Below are 6,919 nucleotides of genomic sequence, written 5' to 3' on the forward strand. Positions count from 1 at the left end.
TCCCTCCACTTTAGGGACGTGATGGTGGTGCAGTAGCCTGGGGTCTCTGGGTCTCCGGCCTGCTCCCTGGCAAGGTCTTCGTAGTTGATTCCCAGCTGCACCACATTCAGCTCGACTCTGGAGAGGGCGTCCGCCACAGGGTTTTTCCTGCCGGGGAGGTACTTGATGGAGCAGGTGAACTCGGCGATGGGTAAGAGATGCCGTTGCTGCCTGGAGGACCACGCGTCCCCCTGCTTGGTGAAGGCGTGGAACAGCGGTTGGTGGTCCATATAGACTGTGAAGGGCGTGCCCTCCAGGAGGAACTTGAAGTGCCGGACTGCACGGTACACCGCGCAGAGTTCCCTGTCGAAGGTGCTGTAGCGGGCCTCTGCGGGGTTGAACTTCTTGCTAAAGAAGGTGATGGGCTGGGGGGCGCCGTTGATGACCTGTTCCGGGACAGCACCACAGGCGACGTTGCTGGCATCCATTGTCAGCTGGAGGGAGGCACTGGGATCCTGGTGGGCCAAGACGGTTGCCTCGGCGAGGGTGGCCTTCGTCAGGGAGAAGGCCTGCTGCTGGCTGGGTCCCCACAACAAGGATTTTGGTCAGCCTTTCAGGGTCTCCGTTAAAGGGGCCGTGGTGTGTGCGATCTCGGGGATGAACCTCCTGTAGTAGTTCACCATTCCGAGAAATTCTTGTACGGCCTTGACGGAGGTGGGGGGCGGGGAACCTGGTGACGGCTGCGACTTTGGGTGTGAGCGGACAGACGCCATCTGGGGATACCTCGTGGCCCAGGAAGTCGGCCTTCTGTACGTCGAAGGTGCATTTGTCAAAACGTACGATAAGGCCGTTCTCCTGCAGGCGCTGCAGGACTGCCCGGATGTGTTTCTGGTGCTCCTTGTGGGACCTGGAAAATATAGGGATATCATCTACGTAGCAGACGCAGAACTTTAGGTCACCCAGGATGCTGTCCATGAGCCGCTGGAAGGTCGCCCCAGCGTTCCTCAGGCCGAATGTGGAGAAGGCGAACACATAGGACCCGAAAGGCGTGATGATGGCAGTCTTTGGTATATCCTCTGGCGCGACCGGTACCTGAAAATAGGATTTTAAGAGATCCAACTTAGTAAATATTTTGGCCCCGTGGAAGGAGGCCGTGAGGTCCTGCATGTTTGGCAGGGGATAATGGTCAGGTTCCGTTGCCAGGTTGAGTCACCTGTAGTCGCCGCAGGGTCTTCAGGAACCGTCCGGTTTCTGCACCATGTTGAGGGGGGAGGCCCACGGGCTGGAGGCCTTCTTGCAGATTCCCATCCGTTCCATTTCGGCGAAGGCGTCCTTGGCCTCCTGAAGGCGTCGAGGGGGAAGCCTCCGGAACTTCACATGTGCCAGGGGGCCCTTTGTTTTTATGTGGCGATATATGCCATGTTTGGCTGGGACCCCAGACTTTTGGCGGAGCTCAGGCCTGAACACGTCAGGGAACTCTGTCAGCAGCTGCGAGTACTGTTGGGGGGTGGCAGAGCAGATGGTGGGCGCCTTGGGTCCCGTTGCCAATGGGAGGGACTGGCAGGAGTCTGTATCTAGGAGGCGTTTCCGACCGACGTCGACTGCCAGCCCGAAGTGCGCCAGGAAATCCGCACCCAGGAGCGGGGTCCTAACATCCACGACGACGAAGTCCCAGGAGTAACTCCGGCCAAGGATGGAGATCGACAGGGGCCTGGTTCCGTAGAAGAGGATGGGAGACCCGTTGGCAGCCGTCAGGGAGGCAGCCGGGTCCAGTTCCCACTTGTGGTCCTCTCTAGATGCCGGGAAGATTGATCTAACAGCCCCCGTGTCGACCAGCATCATCCTGCCGGAGACAGTGTCGCGGACATAGAAGCCTATTGGTTCTGGGCCCCTGGGTTCTTCTGCTGCCATGGCGGCCTGTCCTGATGGCCGCCGCCTCCCCCGTTTTTTTAACAGGCGAATGAACAGGGTGGCAGGCAGTTCCGGGGTCTTTGCCGAACCGCCTGTGGTAGTGGCAAAGACCCAGGGAATTCCACCTATTGGGAGGCGCTGGGCGCCTCCTGGTGACGGCATTGACATCTTCCTCTGCGCCCTCCTCCTGCTGGATGGCGCTGACTGGGAGTGTGGGCGCTGGTACCCGCTTTGTTGCCTTTACGGAGTCCGTCAAGTGCTATGCTGAGATGATCAGGTCTTCGAGGGGCATCGCGTAGGGCTCCGGGATTTGTGTGCGGACCTCCGGGCGGAGCTGACGGAGGAGGATCGCCCGCGACAGGCTTATCTCGTGCTTCTTTTTACTGCCGTCAGTGTCTGGGATGGTGAGGAGGTTTCGGATCATGCCTCATGACTCCATGATGCTCTGATCTTGCCGTGGGTTGATGGCAAGGTCAAGGGCGCGGGCGGCCCACTCGGCAACCGGCAGGGAGCACATCTGGAGGGGTTTTCTTCAGGAGGTGGTAGGTAAGGGGGCATGCTTCAGACACCCATGGGACGAGCTTACTGTAGATCTCCTTCGGCAGGGCGTTGAGTACTATATCCGCCTGCAGCACCTCGTCGTTAAGATCCGCAATCCTGAACTGGCTCTCGACCCTGTAGAGCCACGCCGACGGATTCCCCTGCGTAAACGGCGGCAGCTTTATGGACAGGGCGGCCCTGGATTGGCCCGCTGGGATGGGGAGAGTGCAGGGCGCAGGCAGGGGTGTGGAGGAGCGTGAGAGCCTCGGCGTGGGGAAGGGCGCGAGTGATATGGGAGGGAGGTAGACCTCCGAATCCGCGAGGTCAGCGGTTAATTGAACGAGGGAGGGGATGTCCGCGTCCATACTCGCTCTTTGCCCTCTTATATGGAGTAGGGTACTCGCATCAAAACGCACTTAGGAGCGCGCTGTGTGAGTCCGCTAATGACGCTGGTGATTTTGCCGACGAGAGTCAGCACACCCAAACGCTGGTTCAGCGCCGTGATTAGTCTGCTAAGGGCAAAAGTAAGCTCCTGAAGCCAAAACTGAGTTGCTGTATGGGTCTGCCAATGGCTTCGGGAACCACTCCAGGGGTCACCACTATAAGAGGTGCAAAAGAAACGAGCAGGTAAAAGTTACTGCTGATTTATTCAAGGTCCAGGCGGTTTATATAGCGGCCGACTGGCGTCAGGCCATGGAAGACAATGGAAGCAAGGGTGACGTGAGGTCGATAACAATTAATAAATAAATACAGCGAACGAGTACAATATACAATGTAACAATAGACAGAATTAAAGTTGAGTATAATCTTGACACCTGCGAAAGAAGAAATACACGGTACACAGTTGACGAACAGATAAATAATTGCATACACAGTTTAAACAATTGAATTTTACGTGACCTGGCCCGTCCAGCGTGACGAATCGTAGGTACAAAGAAAATTGGCCGTCATCAAAGAAAACTTGCTTAGCGGGGACTTTACAAACAACATGATCAGCAGAGACTGTACAACATGGCTTTACAAGCGTGCGGGTCATGGCAATCATAGGTCAGGCACTCTGTTTCCATCTGCACGCTGCTATGTATACCTGTGCCCAGGTAAATAAATCAGTTAGTACCCAGTTCTGTCTCTTTGACCTTACAACTAGTGACCCGAGGAGCGACGGTAAACACTGCGGTTTTGGCTTCGCCATTAACAGACTCACTACGACCGCTTTACTTTCAGAAAGCCTTTAACGGAACCACATAATGACAAAGTCTAAGCCTCTGAAAACTCATTCCTCGGAGAACACCCACGCCAGTAACAGACTAATTACGGCGTACCTCCTTCAGGTACGTTCTGGCGTTCTTGAATGGTTTGGCCCTGCCATTTACGATTCATGTCGACCGTATTCAGAAGTCATTAACGGAACCACACGGCATATAGTTTTGACTTCTGACGACCCCAAACTCCATTAATGGACTAAATACGACGCTTATTTCATGTTTTGGTGTGAGGCAAAATGACAGACACTCAGGTAGAAAGTCGTTCTGAGGACGCACAGATCCTCTGGGTCCCCCTCTCGCCCCCGAGGGCAGCAATAAACCAGGTGATAAAGCTCCCTCTGTTCTCGTGACAAAACATCGCACCCTGGTTTCTGCAGGCAGACGTCCATTTCCAAGTAGCGCAAATCACAGACGAGAAGACCAAGGCGGACGTCACCATGACAACGCTGTCGGAGGTGGTCTTCAACAAAATCACACCATGGTTGGACTCGCGTCTGGGCAAAGTCAAGCCGCAAGGCAATCCGGCAGTCGAAGCCACCCCGCAACAGCAGGTACCCAGAACATGGGGCCGGCTCCTGCTCCCAAAGAGATTCCGTGATTGAAAATTCAAGAAGTCTTCCAATCATCAATTCATAATAATTGTCTTGGGCGGGGGGGAAGTACTTGTAAAGACGTCAGACGTCTCTTAATTTCTCATCAATCACGATCATGTATTGCATTTATCAACACAGCAAGAATCTCATGTATTTATTCATATGTAGAATTTCCTGGCCTTTTCGCCAATATATGTTTTATCGTTGTATGTACATTATGTCTATTAATATTGCTATTTGTTTGCCTGTTAACAAACAAATTGCTCTCGCTCAGTGTGCAGGTCATGGCAATTGGAGGTCGGGCACTCCATTTCCGTCCGCACACTGCTATGTATACCTGTGCCCCAGGTAAATAAAATCAGTTAGTACCCAGTTCTGTCTTTGACCTCACAAATATATATATATATATATATATATATATATATATATATATATATTATATATATATATATATATATATATATATATATATATATATATATATATATATATATATTTATATATATATATATATATATATATATATATATATATATATATATATATATATATATATATATTTATATATATATATATATATTATATAATATATATAGATACATATATTATATATATATATATATATAATTTATATTATTCACGTGTATGGGCTACATATTAAAATGCCAAAGTAAGTTTGTTCATAATTAAGGAACGTATCGCGCAACAAGTTTTTTGCTCTGGCGATAGTGTACGAGTATTTGCTATGAAAACACGTATAATGTGGCAGGATATTAACGAATTTCTCACCTGACTAAATCTGACAAGGGCAACTGCAGCGGAGTATAGACGTTCTTTACACATTGCACCTTCTATGACCGCATTCTCTCTAGCATCCACAACTTGGAAGTCGTCCTTGGGGAGTCATCTCGTTAAACAATGTCAGTGCCTATGCGGCGAATCAGCAGTAAGTGGTTCAGGCTTGGCCAGCCTACATAGCCTCGTCCAGCAGTAGCAGCGATTCCGACAACCAACATCAGCTTCAATCTCAGAAAAAAAAAAACACTGGCATTCTACCTCTTGGACATCAGTTGAAGCACATAAGCAGCCCTTTCCTTCAGGTTCTTGACACCTGACACCATGTAATATATGCAGGTTTAGGTAAACATGGTTGCTGGTGTTGTTTATTTTTACCTACCAATGGAGGCATTCCAGTAATGAATGATACCTTAAGTAAGTGCGCCAAGGCGCAAACTCAGTGGTGACAGCATAGTCTTTTAAAAATATTCACAATATATTATTACAAATACCTGGGATTTCTGGATGGTATTGGCATAGATAATGTACCCTTCCTGAGCACTTTCTCCTCCTTACACGTAATACTGAGAGGTGTTTATTAAATTCAGCAGATTAGCTATTTCAGCACACATTACAAAGCTCCGATCAACGACGTCTTAATTTCCCAAGGGAAATATTAACTCCTTAGAAACTACGTTTTCCTCTGGGCGTTAACAGAAAAACAATTAAATCAATTAAGTTGTGTGTAACCGAGTAACGTGTTCTAATTAACAGACATTCAAAGATCTGGTTGCAGTATGAGAGCCCTCTATCCCCACTTTCAGCCAATCTCTATTTGGAGTACTTAGAGAGTGAAATTTTGACTGTTACCGAACTTGGCTGCGATATATCGATAGCATTTTCAAGTTCTGGGATGGCAGCTGGAGAATTTTGCCCTTTTTCCCCAAAAATAAATTTCATAGCTTCTGGCATAAAATTTAAAAGTGATTAGGAAAAGGTGTAAAACTAGCCTTCTTAGATATATATTAATAAGGGAATGAACAAAGTACAGTTTCACCATGTACGTATAGGAAACCAAGAGGGCAGAGAACGTGACTAAGAATATCAAATCTGAGAACCTTTTGTTTTCCCGTATCCAAGAGCCATAAGGCGTGCTCTTATTAATGCTTATCAAAATAGAAGAGAAACTGAATCCGGCGTTTACAAAGTTATTATTATTATTATTATTATTATTATTATTATTATTATTATTATTATTATTGTCATTCAGAAGATGAACTCTATTCATATGGCCATTGACTTGAATTAGAGCTTCCAAAGAAAATGGTGCTCATTAGGAAGTAAGAGAAGGTAAAAGGACATACAGAAAGAGGAGATATCTCTTATTAAAAAGAAAAAATAAATTGATAAATAGATTGCAACAGGGGATACCCTTCTCAAGTCAACTCTCCTTTCAAGACCCTTGTTTTTCAAAGAATTTTATAAATAAAATAATTTTATCTCACTGCTGACACCCACATGGTCGATGTACAGTCCAGTACCTGCCCGGCTGCTGTCCACAACATTACCTTGCGACCTCTTAACGTAAAGTAAAATTCACATTTTATTATGATCACATGTTTTCGTCAGGCCAAACTTTTCTTGTAACGTAAGGTTCTTTGGACATATGATCACTGCAGATAAAGTCCCGTTGCATGATAGCTTTAAGGAAAGTATTCGATATATTACTTACTGTAAATCCCCATTTACATGTGCATCATTTGTGTACTTAAAACACCCCAAGTTGTTTCGCATAAGCCTCTACCACTTTGAGCCCGCTCCACGTGTCTCTCACCTAAACAAACTCCACCATGG

The 6,919-nt window shown here is 47.8% G+C and overlaps 1 long non-coding RNA gene across 1 annotated transcript; it reads right to left on the bottom strand.

Moving 5' to 3' along the window:
• Positions 1 to 3,551: 3,551 nt before the first annotated feature.
• Positions 3,552 to 5,473, bottom strand: LOC136844615 (uncharacterized). The gene is made up of 2 exons (XR_010854934.1): positions 5,078 to 5,473; positions 3,552 to 4,625 (listed from the first exon to the last, which is right to left on the bottom strand). It is a non-coding gene; the product is annotated as an uncharacterized lncRNA (long non-coding RNA).
• Between the last annotated feature and the right edge of the window lie 1,446 nt (positions 5,474 to 6,919).

Source organism: Macrobrachium rosenbergii, chromosome 13 (genome assembly GCF_040412425.1).
Source record: "Macrobrachium rosenbergii isolate ZJJX-2024 chromosome 13, ASM4041242v1, whole genome shotgun sequence".
Taxonomy (NCBI): domain Eukaryota; kingdom Metazoa; phylum Arthropoda; class Malacostraca; order Decapoda; family Palaemonidae; genus Macrobrachium; species Macrobrachium rosenbergii.